Source organism: Pinus tabuliformis, chromosome X, assembly GCF_031772625.1.
Source record: "Pinus tabuliformis cultivar Carrire ecotype Pingquan chromosome X, CPIR1, whole genome shotgun sequence".
NCBI classification, from domain to species: domain Eukaryota; kingdom Viridiplantae; phylum Streptophyta; class Pinopsida; order Pinales; family Pinaceae; genus Pinus; species Pinus tabuliformis.
The window spans coordinates 599,158,863-599,174,560 of record NC_142308.1 but is presented as its reverse complement, the minus strand read 5'-3'; the positions used below and the strand labels follow the sequence as shown (position 1 = coordinate 599,174,560).

The following is a 15,698-nucleotide window of genomic DNA, read 5'->3' as shown; positions in this document are numbered from 1 at the left end:
ATGCACGGGAGAATGTGGGAGCACCCTCTTCTCAGTGTAGACATAGGAGGTCACCAGAGAGGTACACTAGATACATGTTACTTATGGGTGCATGTGTTGTGATAGAGCCATATTCCTTTTAGGAAGCAGTGCAGTAGTCAGTTTGGGTTGATGCGCTGGTGGAGGAGTATGACTCCATAGTTCGAAACAGTGTTTGGGATGTGGTCCCAAGACCATAGGACAAGTCAGTTGTGAGCTCCCGTTGGATTTACAAGGTAAAGCAAGCTGCAGATGGTAGTGTGGAGAAGCATAAGGTAATATTTGTGGCATGTGGCTTTTCACAGGTAGAGGGGATTGACTATGATGAGACCTTTACTCATGTTGCAAGGTACCTGTCAATCAAATCTATTTTGGCACTATCAGCACAGATGGGTTGGAAGATCCATCAAATGGATGTGAAGACTGCCTTCCTTAATGGCATGATTGAGGAAGAGGTGTACATAGAGCATCTCGAAGGTTTTGAAATCTTGGACCGTGAGTCACATGTGTGTCGACTCCAGAGAGCGTTGTATGGGCTGAAGCAATCACCCCATGCTTGGTACACCAGGATATATAACTACTTCACTGGGTTTGGCTTGATGAAGAGTAAAGTGAATGCGAACCTATATCACATAGTGGTGGAAGGTAAGTTGTTGATAGTTGTACTTTATGTAGATGATGTTATACTCACAGGTGATGGTAAGCTCATCAAATATTGCAAGGAGGACCTTGCAAGAGAGTTTGAGATGAATTACATGGGGCTCATGCATTACTTTCTTGGCATGGAAGTATGATAGGGAGATGGGGAGTTGTTTGTATCTTAGGGCAAGTATTCCAACGAGATACTCAAAATATTCTGCATGGAGAGCAGTAAACCCATGGAGACTCCTCTAGATGGTAACTGGAGGAAGGAGGATGCTACTTTAGGGGAAGTAGTGGAAGCTACTGTTTATAGGCAGCTTGTGGGTTCGCTCATGTACTTGGTGAACACATGACGAGATATGTGCTATGTAGTTAACCAGCTTAGTCAAGCGATGGTTATGCCTAACAAGCTATATTGGAAGGCGGTAAAGCATGTATTGAGATACCTCAGAGGCACTAATCAGTTTGGGTTATGGTACAAATGGATAGAGGGAGTGGAGCTTCAAGGCTTCACTGATGTAGATTGGGCAGGGAGTCCATCCAAAAAGAAGAGCACATCAGGAGGGATATTTAGTATTGGGTCAGTGACAATTTCTTGGTACAGCAGGAAACAAAGATTGGTTGCACTCAGTTCGGCAGAGGCAGAGTACATGGCTGAAATTTAGGCAGCATGTGAGGCTATCTAGATGAGGAAGATCTTGGTTGGTTTGTTTGGTCAGCATATGGATCCGATAATGATTTATTGTGATAATCAGAGTTGTATCAAATTCTCTAAAAATCTAGTCTTTCAAGATCGGTCCAAGCATATTGATATCCGATATCATCATCTTAGAGATTGTGTATTGAGGCAAATCATGCTGTTATATTACATTCCCATGGAGGAGCAAGATGTTTACATCTTGACAAAGGAATTATCAAGATGTAAATTCGAGTTTCATGGAGACAGGATCAGGGTAGTTGATAATCCCTCTGTTGTTGAGAGGGAGTGTTGAGAAATGGAAATAAGAGATTCCAGTTTAATTTGTCCTTGAATTAAATTGGAAATTAAATTCGAATTCTATTCTCATAACAACTTAAAATAGTTAAATTAAGTTTATTAAACATTCTTAACTTAGGAATTTCGACTTGGAATTCTTTTGGAAGTCATGTGTATGTTCTCCCTACTTTGTAGGAGTCAAGTATGAGTTAATTGTGAGTTGTAAAATAGAAGACTCATTTCATGATTCAGTTTAATTAAATTAGTTCTCAAACTGGTTGAGAGAACTAATAGTGAGTTAACAATTAGCGGTGACACTAATGAACTCCACTAGTGCTACTCTAGTTTCTGAATATTTACTCTTCATAAACTCATGCATGTCGAATCAGAGAAAGAGCCAGTTGAGACTAGAGTTCGGGGACAATGTGCTATTTGTTTTAGATTTTTCTGAGTTGCACTAAGAGTGCATGCAATCAGGAACTGATCCTTAAGGGATTGTGCTATTTTTAGAGGCTTTATTTCCCTTTAAATACAAGCTCTCCTCCATAGGAATTACCAATTGGAATAAAGACTTGGAGAGCATGTGAAGAGGCTAAGCTTTGGCCTTGAGCTTGCTTATGATTTGGAGATTGAATTTTTTAAGTGTTGGAATTTTTCTAGAGAGAACAAAAATTGTAATTTCATCTTGATTTTCTGGATTAATATAAAATAGATAGTGGGATTTTGAGCCATGGCTTTCCCCATATATTTATTGTGTTATGTGCCTTTGATTCTCTTATATATTTATTATTGTTTGCTCGATGTTTATGGGCTTCTGTTGTAAAGAGTAGAAGTAGGTTCTTGTCTCTTGCTTTAGCAAATTGCAGTAGGTTGTGAATCTACAGGATTTTCTACATAAACTCCAAACACTTGAACCAACTTGTAATGTAGAAAGAGATGAGAACTCAAGGGATTGAGTTGTTCTGAAATAATGGATGATGTGTAAAGGGAATATTTCTCATGTCTTTTTTGTTATTGTTGACCGCAATTTTTCTTGAGGCTTTTGTATGTTGACTTTGAGCATGGCCATGATGCTTGTGTTGTTGCCATTTGTTGCTATTGTGGTATTTCTCTGTTTTCAATTCTTTCTTCTTGCATTTTTTTTGGTTTGGTCTTGGCTGTTTGTTGGGTGAGAAAAGAAATAAGAGGAACTCATGGAGAAGATATAAATAAAGCCCAATTAAAAGTGCAAGACCCTGATTAACACATGTGCATCAGAAGAATGACAATGCAAGACAAAATAAGGTGACATAACAACTAGGTGGACTTGGTTGGGTTCACATGAAAAAAACAAACAGTGACATGGAAGCTATGAAAATAACATACGAAGGAACTTTTCCTAACGTTAATACTGTCTAGCATATGTATGTGCTATATTTCATGAATATGCTAATGATGAAATGAATGTATATGATTCCATTTCATTTGACAAGACATTATCGAGAATCATCACAGTAGAAGGATGATTGATTAATATTCATCATGCATGACATGTTTGGGATAACATGATGAGCTTATCTAATAAGATCCATTGTCATGAAAGGGATCCATTGAGCAAGCGTCCAAGAATGACCTCTTGTTGCTAACTATCATTAAACGCATGTGCTTATGAAATTTATGTGCCCATGTTTATATTATGTCTATGACAAGGAAATGTTGAATATTGTATCATCGAGTATACTAACTAACTATATTTCATGGTCAAATCGTGAGGCACATACACCATTGAGTGCCATCTTGGGGCTGAGAAACCACTTAATGCATATTGTTTAGCTATTACCTCCACTAAAGTGCTAGCTATCTACCTATATGCTTGTAGAAAAATAACATCTATCTTATTGGAGGTGTGGTGGTAAACAATATTCCTATTGACATAATACTCTTGATGGTAGTTCTCACACTCACTAGGAGGTGAGTTGGGGAGGGGGGAAGGGGTGCTTATTGGGATTTGTATGAAAAAACTACATGGAGCAGTATATTCTCCACTGAGTTCTTCCCCTAGTGGTGAAACTACTAAATGAGATGGAATTAAGGATGCAATTGTAGGAAAATACTACATGGAGTAGTATATTTCCCACTGGGTGCTTGGTTCAACTGATAAATCACTTAGTGAGTTGGATTTAAAGAAAGAACTGACTGAATACTGCATAGAGATAAGTATCAAATACCAATTTGCAGAAATTATTTGTTAAAATTGTGGTCTGAATTGATTTAAAATTTTATGGTTTGTTGTTGAAAGTATGGTTTAATTTGAATTATATTTTTATGGTTAATCTCATAAGAATCATGTCCTTATGGTGTAGGTGAACTAATAAACTATCTAGCACAAAGATTGCAAGGATTAGTATATCTGCAAGTGAGTGCTTGCTTCGATTGACAAACCACTTAGTGAGATGGATTTAAAGATGGAGTTGGCTAAATATTGCATAAAGGAATATAACTGAATCGTGAGGCACAAATATATAAGGTTGACTAAAAAAGAAAGCAACATCAATCTAATGGAGTCGAAGACCTCAAGAACTAGGCCATTGCAATGATCCTAGAAACCTATGATATTCTTTGATTTTCATGAGAGATGCCATGAATAATATGTTGTGTTAATAAATAAAGTTAGATGGATGGCGAGGCTGTAAAGACTCTTCCTGTGCAAGGAAGCCTTGCCAAGGGATGGATCACTCAAGATAATTGGGGAAGTAGAGAATGGGATGCCTAATCTTGGAAGGTGTGTGGCTGTAAGGAATAGAAAACCAAAGCAAATCAGTTTTAAAAAGTTCATCTACAAACTCAGTGGGATCAAGCATATATTGAGGAAGTGATGAGACAAATTTGTTCCTGTGAAACTATTGAGGACTATGGATGACATGGCCAGATAAGACAATGTAGAAAATGAAAAATGCATTGATGAAAAAAATTAGTAGTGCAAAGTTCGCTTATTTTTTATGTTCTCTATTATAGAACACTAAGGACAATGTTTCTCTAAGGGGGTGGCGTTTGTAACATCCCCCTATTCTACAACTTCTTATTGTAATGATGATTGTGATTCTAACATCATCATGGAAGAACCACGACTGGTTGGAACTTTGATTAAACATATAATAATAACTATTAATTAATCAACACAACTAAAGGTTGGATAGCCTTTCGGATCCTTGGCTTGAGGGGGGAAATTTCTTGCTCACCTACTTTACCTAAAGTTGCTTCAACACCTAAAGCCTACTTGTGTAATTGTCTTGCTTGAATAGTCATGACCCATATTAGCTGAATAAATGATAATATGGCTTGTACACTCAATGGTTTAGTTGCGTGACAGGTGTTATGTGATGTGGTTATGCCTAAACTAAAAGGGATAGAGCTCATTAATAGGATTTACAAAGTAAAGGAGTGGAATGACACCATCACTTAAAGAGGGATGAGGTGGGGTAACTAACTGAACCACCACCTGATAGGTGAAGGGACTTGATTGGACATGAGGGTACAAAAGGGTAGGAAACACCCATTACTTTGTTGGATCAAAAATCAAGAAAATAAAGGAACTGAAGAGCCAAGTCAGGCTCTAACAGCTGCAGGAAAATAGGACGAGAAAAATTAGGCACACAATGATAGAAGATAAGAAAAGAAGAATACGCTATATGCTTGGAGACTGGGGTGTGGTTGACCTTAGTAGATTCATATTCCCATGTTTTTAGATACTTTTCCATTGGACTTATGGCCTACTCTCTATTCTATTGATGATAACTTGTGTAGTTGTGTTTATATCCATCGAGATCTTGTCTATTCCTGTGTGGCTTGTGTGAACTTCAACATGTGAATGGAACACTAAGTGCTAGAGATTGAGCTATTGAAGCACTGTGCAGTGGAATCCATCTCTTGAAAAATCATGTTCAACCCATTGGTGTGAACCCTTTCTTCGTGCAAACATTTCCCTCAGATCCTAGATCTAGCTTAAGGGTGGCCAACTTCAAGAAAGGTTTGTAGCTAGCCTATGGTTGGGTGGAGAGTGGTCGCCCCTCCTTTAATTTCCCACCATTTCAAGTTATTCAGATAAGTACTCTTGGTTATGCATGTTAGATTAAGTCTATAATATGCCGTATGACACTTACAATAATTGATTAATCTCGTTGAGAATGCTTGATTCACTATCTAAGCATGGTTAACCATTTAAATTATATATCTGTGGTGATTATGAGTTGTTTTAGTTATGTGGATGCAACCTTATTAATCCATTGGTAGGTTGCTTGATATGTCCCTGAATGGTGATCTGAATTCACTCGAGACTAACTTGTGATTTCATAAGTTTCAATTACCTTATATACTATTATAACTATGTTTTATAATTGTTGGGTTTTTTTTTCACGTGGAAAAAAGTCGTAATTTCCATTAGTCAATAGAAAGTTACATTTTGTAGATGTGATTACATATACCAAAAGAGTCCGTCTCCCTCTCTGTTCAGAAACATGGTATATACATACAGCATGTATATTCATCCATATGTTCTGTGCCAAAAAGAAAAAACCAAAAAAAGATAACTTTACTTTCCTCCACGCAGGGAGATTCAAAGTTCTGTGAATAATCATATCTCCGCGCATGTTCAGCAGAGCAGTAAACCAAAATACTAATAAAAGTTCCGGCCTGTGTCGACCGTGAAGTCCATAAACTGATAATATATAAGCATGTTGCTGTATTATAACTATGGTGTTCATGAACACCGTGTATGAAAAAACAAAAAAAAAGTAATAAAATGATGGTGCCAATCTACTGAGTGTTTCCTCTTTGAGCTCGCAGGTCTATAAAAGGCCTGTGATGGTAACGGTAGATGGTCCCATCCATGTCCTCCTCCACTAACCAATCTTCCTCTTTCCTCTGCGCTGCTTGCTTGGACAGTTGGTCTGCCCCTGAGTTGCGCTCCCCGATGAGAATACAGCACCTTTGGCAGCCTTTGAGCGCGTCACCGGGGGGGATGGAGGCCGAGCTGGGGTTCCTCCTTGCTTCCTCTGTCTTGGGACCGATGGAGCTTCCACCGTGTCAGAAGTAATGTTGAGCTCTGCCCGTGGTGCCGCCGTCGCCTGGGGATCAGGCAAGACCGTAGTTGCCGGGGCATCCTGTGTATTGGGGGAATTCTGAGCCTTTTGTAGTAGTGGGCAATCTTTGTAGAGGTGACCCACCTGATGGCACCTCCTGCAGCGATATGGGATGCCCTCGTAGTCCAGTTTCTGCTTCCTGGTGGATGTTTTCCACTGAATGTGGATATATTCGTGCATGCCTCCTCTGGTATCAAGATGGACCAGTATCCGGGCGTATGCCATCGCCCCCGTCTGAATAAATGTCTTGTCCGACTCCATGAATGTGCCCAAAGTGTTCCCAATTCTTCTGAAAATGTCTTCCGACCAGTATTGTGGAGGCAGACCTGGGAGTCTGACCCAAACCGGCCCAATTCCAGTCTGTTCCGTCTCAGGGTCAAAAAGAGGCGACCAGCGTTTGAGGAGGACCGGAGCTTTCTCATAATGCCAGAATGTAGAGAGGACCCAACTGGTGTGATCCGCTCTTGCAAATCTCAGAGCAAACCATCCTCTGACGAAAGTCTGGACAGATGGCATCTCCGCCAGATATTTGCCCCAGATCTCCGATGCCCACTGCTTCAATTTGTCTGCAGAGATTTGTCGACCTCTGATCCGGCCCACAAGTACACGGTCAGCTAGATCCATAGCATCTCCCCACTGTATGTCCTCTTCAAGCCTAAGGAAGGCGTCCTCAGACCTCGATTTGTAACAGCGCTGCTTCTTCGAGGGTCGGGCGGACATACGGCTAGGGTTTTCAGCTGCCCCAGAAGTCGGATTCGGGGGGTCTGGGAGGGGGTTGGGGTTCGAGCAGGGAGGGGGAATAACTTCCGGGAGAGGAGGGATGGGGTGGTAGCTCCCAGATGAGGCCGGGGGGGGAGGGGAAGGGTTAGATGCAGCAGGAATGGGTATCTCCTGTGGCCCAGATAGCGGAGGGGGAATGACGGGGGGCCTTGTTGAGAGGGGGGACCAGCAACCGGCGGCGAGGGATGGAGACAGTTCGCAAGAAAACCGAGGGTAGCCGGCGAGGGCGCTGAGAACTCAGTCCAAGAGGAGGGTTCGCCGGAGTGCAAAGACGTTGGGATGGACAGCTCAGTCGATAGAGATGGGTCTTCAAAGCTAGCTGTAAGATTCTCACTGATAAACCCTCCTGAGGTCGAGAAGGTAGAGCGCCAGATGGAGCTCTCAGCCAGCGGGGATGCCGAGTAGTCGACCACCTCGTCCATAACGGCTTCCGTTGTAACCTCCTTGGGATCAGATAACCGCCTAGGTCGGCTCGGGCCGTAGAGGAGGACCGTTAGAAGGGCGCAGATGGTAGTGGGATCTCCGGCCAAGGTGCTGCAGCAGGGACGGTCTTGAGCTGTCGGCAGAGCAGGTAACCCCAGATGCGGACGCGGTGATGAATCCGAGAGCAGGTAACAAACCCTAGGCCGCAGAGTAAAAAAGGTAGGGTAAAAACAAATGGACGGGTGCAGCTAAGATAAAGCATAAACGACGAAGCGAGGAGGGGCGGGGTATTGGATAAAGGAATAACGGGGCACTACAGGGCCGTTTTCGGCCTGTTAGCCCCATTCAAACGGAGTCCCGTATCAGCATGTTGCAGAGCCGTACCGAGCTCTCCCCCGCCTTTTTTCTCTTATTTTTTTTTTATAATTGTTGGTTATCTCTTTAGTAGTTCAATTTATATGTTGTGTGTATGGATTTATCTCTATGTCTAGAAGATAACTAAGATCTTAGTATGAAAATAGTGAATGCACTACTTTATATTCCTTCATGGTCATTACAAGATTTGAATCTATATGTTTGTTGTTGTCCTCATGGTTTGCAAAGTTATTAAATATGCATGGTTGCTTGAAATTATGGTTATTAATAGATTATAACATGAAATTTCATTTGTTGGATATGATCATGAATATTATGGTTGTGTTGGATATCTTTTATTTTGTGCATATTAATGTCTTAATGAATTGCAGGGTAAATCACATGAATGTGACTAGTTTCCCGAAGTGCCTCAGTTAACCTATTGTTGAGAGTGTTCTTAGTTAGCTAATAGGGTTATAATTCTAATGGCTCATTTCTTTGTTTAAGAATATAAAGTGCTTCATATGATAGGGAAGTAGTCCTTGTGTTGTATACTAACCATGTTTTCTTTAGAGTTAGTTGGTATTCAACTAACAATGTGATAATATTATGGTTTTATACATATGTATAAGGTTGCGTTGTCTTGAGCTTCCTAGAGGAAGCATGGTAAGTGATGATGTTGTAAATTTGGTGGCGGGGCCAACACTTACCTTTACTCGGAATTTGATAAGATATAAGAAAGGTTTGTTAGAGTCTTTAAATATGTTATGGACTCTTAGAAGCTTCACACATATATGTGCGTTTTATTCTTAGAAAATTGGAAATCTAGCCAATGCCCTACCTCGAGGGAATTCAAATTTGAAGACTTAGAATTCCTCCCCTGCAAACTCTGGTAAGAAGTTGCACATGTATATGGAGGCCAGATAAATGTTGATGTAAACGTGTGGCAATATCTAGTGAGGGCCTCACTTCGAGAAAAGCTAGACTTTAAATTTTGGAGAGAGGATCCGAGATCCAGGAGATTTGAGAGTTTAAATGTGATGAGAGAATTCTGCGACATTGGATAGCTATGGAGATGGATATTATGATTGTGAAGCTTGTGTCCAAGATGGGTCTCGTTGTGTAAAACGTGGCATGAGGATGGATTCCATATAGTTTATCTGAGGTGGACTAGATGTGGGACTGGATCTAGATCTGTTGAAAGCTTGAGAGTGATCTAGGGATCTAGGGGTCCAAGGTAGTTTCCACTTTAGAAAATTTGTGTGCACCCAAATTTCCCCTTAGACCATAAATAACGTGAAGTTGTGAAATAACACTCAAAGGGCTCACCTTGGTGGGACCTACAACACAACCTGAGGTGGTAGAGGCCACAAGAACCTTACAAGGTTACACGGATGCCATGTGGGTCAATGACATGGATCTATGTCGACATGGTTCCTATGTGGAAAGACACATGGCAAGTAGGAGAGGCCTTTTGGATGTGTGGCACCACCGAATGATACTAAGTGGTAGGGTGACATCACCCTGGAATTAGTGTAACATGAGGCATAACGTCAAATTTAGTGTTCAGAGACGGGAAGGTTCTCATTATTGCCTCTTATCTAGTGACAAGTTCGCTATGGTACCTTTAGGATATGGGCACAAAATAACAGAGGGTGTTGGAGGGAGATGTTGTGAATAATCGATGTGGAATTTTCTGTCACTCCATGCTAATTCTAGAGAATAGTCTCATCCCACTGTGGTGCTAACCATAGTGGCATGGTGATGTTACGGGGTCCGAGATGATGTGGCAACACCTCATGGTTTGTACACATCAGTTACGTGTCATATATCTTTATGGAGGGGGGACATTGATTTGTACGAAGGAGTGGACCTTGTGGGTCTGAAAACTGAGATGGGGTGGCAAGTGCCATGAATATGTGACTATGTTGCATGGATGCCAAGTAGGCTTTGCGGGTGATGTGGAAAAGTTAGATGAGTTACACATGGAAAAATCCTATTAATGTGGTAGTAGTTAATGGGCTAAACTTCTGAAGGACATAACTTTCAATCTGGAAGTTGGATTAAGATAAAGTTTATATTGCTAAAAAATTATCAATGAGTTGAATGTGATGGTGGTATTTATTTTGGTTTTGATAAACTTGTTTGAAAAAGAGGATTTTTGTAACCACACATTCATAACAGACTTTGAGGGTATTATAAAGTAACACCTTCCACGGCCCGAGATAGTTCAAGGGGGTGGAAAGGAGCGTCACATTGACACTCACAAGATAATGCCAAGGGTAGGTAGAAAAAAAGACGACCTTTAAAAACTAATATTTAGGTTAATAAGTGTGTGTATTTGGAATAAGACTTCCATAATTATAATTTAATTATCAATAATTATTAGGTGGATGCTAGGGATTTAACCTCCATGGAATATTCTAGAATATTTTTAGTAGTAGTCACAAATTAAAGGTTGTGATTTAGTTCTTCTACCATTTTAATTAAATATATTAAAACAAAAAAATTGATATGAAAATGAGTTATACATTGTTGAATTGATTCTTCTATGATCCATGTCAAGATTAAGAAAAATGTTCTTCGGCGTAAATCACATGATAGTACATTTGTTGACGCGTTTCGAACCAACAAGTGTGGTTCATTGTCAGGACAAGTTGAAGAACGAGATCATGGTTGCATATTAAATAGGGAGAGCAGATCATTCAATGGCTAGGTTTGACTAAACAACGGCTATATTGAAAAAACGACTATATTAGGTTAGACTGGATAGACAGCTAAGATTGACCAAGAACGGCTAGATTTGACTATTCAAATTATTTAATTATATAATATTATAATGCTAAAATGTTATTTCAATACTTATCATATGTTATTTAAGTGAAAAGATAATAATATTAGGGAATATTTCTATTAAAATTGCTAGAATTAATATATCTAGGGACAATGAAAGGATTTAATAATAATTAATATACTATCATTCTAATAATGTCATGGTATTAATCTAATTGTTGATGTCTAGAGTAACTAATTAATATAAATTTAATAGTAAGGTTATTTAAGTATTAATAAATCTATGGATATTATTAACATTAACTAAAATAATCTTAGTTATCATTATACTATATGTACTAGATCATTCAGCTTAGTATTATTATCATTATTATTATTAATATTGGTATTAAAAATAATATTTTTATGATAATGGTATTATTCCTACTACCCATGGTTAGGGTATCAATTTTTTATTTTTTTTTTTTGAGTAATTTAATAGGACATGTATTACTAGTTTTAGGGAAATTAGTCATTGTAAGGATTTATTATAGTGTTATAATAATAGTATTTAATTAAGGGATGGGTAACTAATTAACATAAATTTATTAGAACCTAAATTTGCTATTTAAATATCTTATACTATAAAATTTAACCCTTTAAGAAAGGTAGGAAAGGATTATAATAAACCAAAGAAGATATTCAAAGAGGATAAAAAACGATGGCTAAAGAAACAAGGTTAGAGGAAAACAAAAGAGAAATCTCTAAAACAAACTATTAAAAGAGGAAAATGTGATTTAGACCAAAAAATTATAGATTTTTAATTATATTATATTAATAAATCATGATATTGTAACAAAACCTATTTATAAATTAACAATCTTCATAATTAAAAATCATATTTTTTTAATATATATATATATATATATATTTATTTATTTATTTAACTCTCTTATATATAAAATCCCTTCAACTCGTCCCATCAAATAATGAGGATAGTTGCAACCAAAATAAGCGGGCCGTTTTCTCTATTATTATTATAAAGGCGATCCGATAAGATCAGACCCGGTCAGAAAGGTGGTATAAATGGGTTGGAAAGGATTTTCATCCTTCGAGAACGGCATTCGCGGTCTATTTTTTTTCTTTTATTGGATCTTCCAATGTTCTTCGCCAGGCGAGTAGAAATGTGGAGTCCAAATACCATTAGACTTCAAGTTCATACAGATAATACATTCAAAGAATATAGCGAGGAGTTACCATTATCAGATCCACTTTACATGCTAAATTCCAGAAACCAAACAGCTGGAACAATTTTGTAAACCATATCCACCTCTCGCCAAGCTAATCTCATGAAGTTGTAATCTCAAATTTCTACAAAGTATTATAGGTTCATTCATTGTTGTTGTTTTTGAGACTTGCATCTTTAGTAACTCCAATCTGCGATTTCTATTTTTTGTGAGCCATGGCTCAACCACAAAAATATCTTCTAATTATTTTGCTCTCCACAAGTACATCTTTGGTTTATTCCTCGTCACCTCAACCCGGATCTCTGCATCGCGGTCATCATTCGTATAAAAGTAATGGAGGAGTGCAGGCCGGCTACTGGCCATCTTTCAGAGCTTCTCTCGCCTCCATCCTCCATTAACGCAACCCTCTTCACGCACATCTTCTACGCTTTTGCAGACTTAAACAACCAGACGTTCCAGGTAGAATTGCCTGCCACTGACAACCCCACAGAATTCACCCCAACTCTTCTCAAGAAAAACCCCTCTATCATGACACTCATTTCTATAGGCGGCGGAGGATCGAATGCCACCGTCTTCGCTTTAATGGCCAGCAACGCCTCCCATCGCAATGTGTTCATAAATTCAGCCATCGCCGTGGCCAGAAAATACGGTTTTCACGGCCTCGACCTCGACTGGGAGTTTCCCCAAAACGCGACGGAGATGAAAAACTTAGGACGCTCTTCGCTGAATGGAGGCATGCTATTGACTTGGAAGCCAGGGCTTCGAATCGCCCTCGGCTCTACTCACGGCAGCCGTGTATTTTGCGCAGAATTTTTTCCTATCCGCCGACAAGAGGGCGTACCCGGCGACCTCCATTGCCCGAAATTTGGACTGGGCGAACGCCATGTGCTTCGACTATCACGGATCCTGGGACATTTCCGCCACCGGAGCTCATGCGGCGCTCTATGATCCGTCGTCCAACATCAGCACCAGCTTCGGAATTGGTTCGTGGCTCCACTCCGGTGCTCCCCCAATAAAGTGGTCATGGGAATGCCGCTCTACGGGCGTTCCTGGATTCTCAAAAGCCTCGAAAACACTGGGATTGGAGCCCCGGCCTTAGCTGCTGGTACCAAGCAAACCCTGAGCAAAGCAACGGGAGTGATGTTCTTCTCCGAGATCAGAGGCTTCATAAGAGAGGATAATGCAACAGAGGTCTTCGACAAAGTAACTGTGTCGGCCTATTCATACTCCTCAGACTTGTTATGGGTTGGTTACGACAACCAAGAGTCCGTGGCAACAAAGATTTTGTTCGCTAAAGACAGGCGTCTGTTGGGGTACTTTTTCTGGGCTATCGGTCAAGATAGCAACTGGACGCTTCCAGTCAAGGTAAATTAATTACTCCCTCGTTAAAATTGCATCTTCTCACTTTGTTTTTTCCTTTTTTTTTTAATTCTGGATAGCCATGGTCATTCATGAATAAATCCGCGGCATTGTGTGGTGCAGCTTCCGCGTCATGGAATCAAGCATAATAAGTATTCGTGCTTGTGAATTTTGGGCATCTCGATTTCAAATTTTGAAAATATCCTCTAATCCCAGGTAAATAATTGGTTTTTTTTCTTTTCTTCATATTCAGCAATATTTCTAAAATCTGCTATCAATATAATTTAGTAAATTCTCTTCAAAAACATACGTCTTTCCTTGGTAATTGATTTACTTGAGGTGGGAAAGCATTTTCTATTGAGTAAAATTGCGTCAGAATTTAATTAAATTATTATGAAATTTTTTAAGGTGAGTTGGATAGTGAGAGAAATTCTTCAAATTCCAACCAAAATGAAAAAAATGAAATGTTTTATTGTGGCATGTCCGTTTTGAAATATTTCTACGCTCAAGCATAATTTGGATTTTATATCTATATTTTTCAAAATAAAAATAAAATATTTTTTTAAATAAAAAAAATGTTAGCTATAATAAAAAAAAAAAACTAATATACAGTGTTAATTAAAAGCACTATAAAATTCCCTAAGGTTTGATCCAGTTGTATAGCATAATGAGATGGAGGGATATAATGGGAACATGAGAAGCAGATGAAGGTCCATTACTCTCCTCACACACTCAACAAGTTCGTAATGGTGGAACTCTGCATGCAAACAATTTATGATGAGGGAGGAGGCAGGGTCATTAGCAGTTTGGAAACTCTGAAAGGTGTTCCTTCGTTGAGTTTCCATAACCTTTAGAAGGGAGGAGCAGTCTTGGCAGTTGGAGAGCCGAATGAAAGACGTTGGCAAGAGTCAAAGACCACCACAACTTGTCACCCACAACCAGTGGAATTGGCTCCTTCAACGGTCTTCTCCTTCAGGTATGTACCTATGGCAGTCTCTTATCTTAGAAACCCCTTTGTCTGTTCTGTGTTTGTACATTTTCGATGGCTAAGTATAGTCATGATATCCAATGTTAATGAAAAACCATTTCATGTAAGGAGGAAGGAAATTATGGTTTTTTCTGGGGAATTTTCTGTTGATTCGTCTATTGTTTCTATATATTTCAGCGTTTTTTTTTTGCGTATGGGAATGTTTGAAGGACTCTAGTATGGAATGTCACTGGTTTCGTTTGTTGGCTTGCTTGTGGAAGCACATATGCTGGTAGTTTGGGATTTTTGCTTAATATGTTCTGGATATTGAACATGGCCCTCCTTTCTCTATTTGAATATTTTGGTTCTCATTGTCTAGGGGAGACTTGGGTGGTAATCTTCCACTCCACAAGCAATAGTCATTGCTCTATACCTATCACATGGTGGGCGGGTAGAATTATATCTCATAGTTATATGTTTGTCTGCGTGACTACTCCTACATGTTTTTTAGTGTTGAAAGGGTTTTGGATTTTTAAGTCGGTTACCAACTGTGCATCTAGCCATTTCAATAAATGTTTGTGAATCTCTTTGGTTGCCAACATCATGGTTCACACCTCATCTGCCATCAGCTCGTCGACCAGGGGGGGTCGTGGTCATGGTAGATTGCATGGGCAACATCACAGTGCTAGTCAGCCCCATTCTCGACCTTCAAGAAGCTGATGCCATAGAACCACCTCTCATCTTATCCATGATGCAGATCAGGCTTTTCAAATTTGTACTCCAAAACAGGTTCGTAAAATAGTCTCGGGTTGGGAAGCAGAGTTTAACCAACAGGCAGCAAAATCAGATGTGGATTTGGGTGATTGACATGATTTGGATCCAGACCCGCGTCACTCCTGTGGAAGATCCTCCCCATACAAGCAAATTGTTTATCTCTACTGGATAATGAAGAACCTTGTAGCCAAATCTTTGGTTGACCCTTCAGTTGAATCTACAGACAAAATATGTACACGTCGAAATTAAAAAAGACCTTTAGCAGATTC

The 15,698-nt window shown here is 39.4% G+C and overlaps 1 pseudogene; it reads left to right on the top strand.

The window, feature by feature from the left end:
• Positions 1 to 12,676: 12,676 nt before the first annotated feature.
• LOC149141446 (class V chitinase CHIT5a pseudogene) lies at positions 12,677 to 13,856 on the top strand (annotated as a pseudogene).
• Positions 13,857 to 15,698: the final 1,842 nt, after the last annotated feature.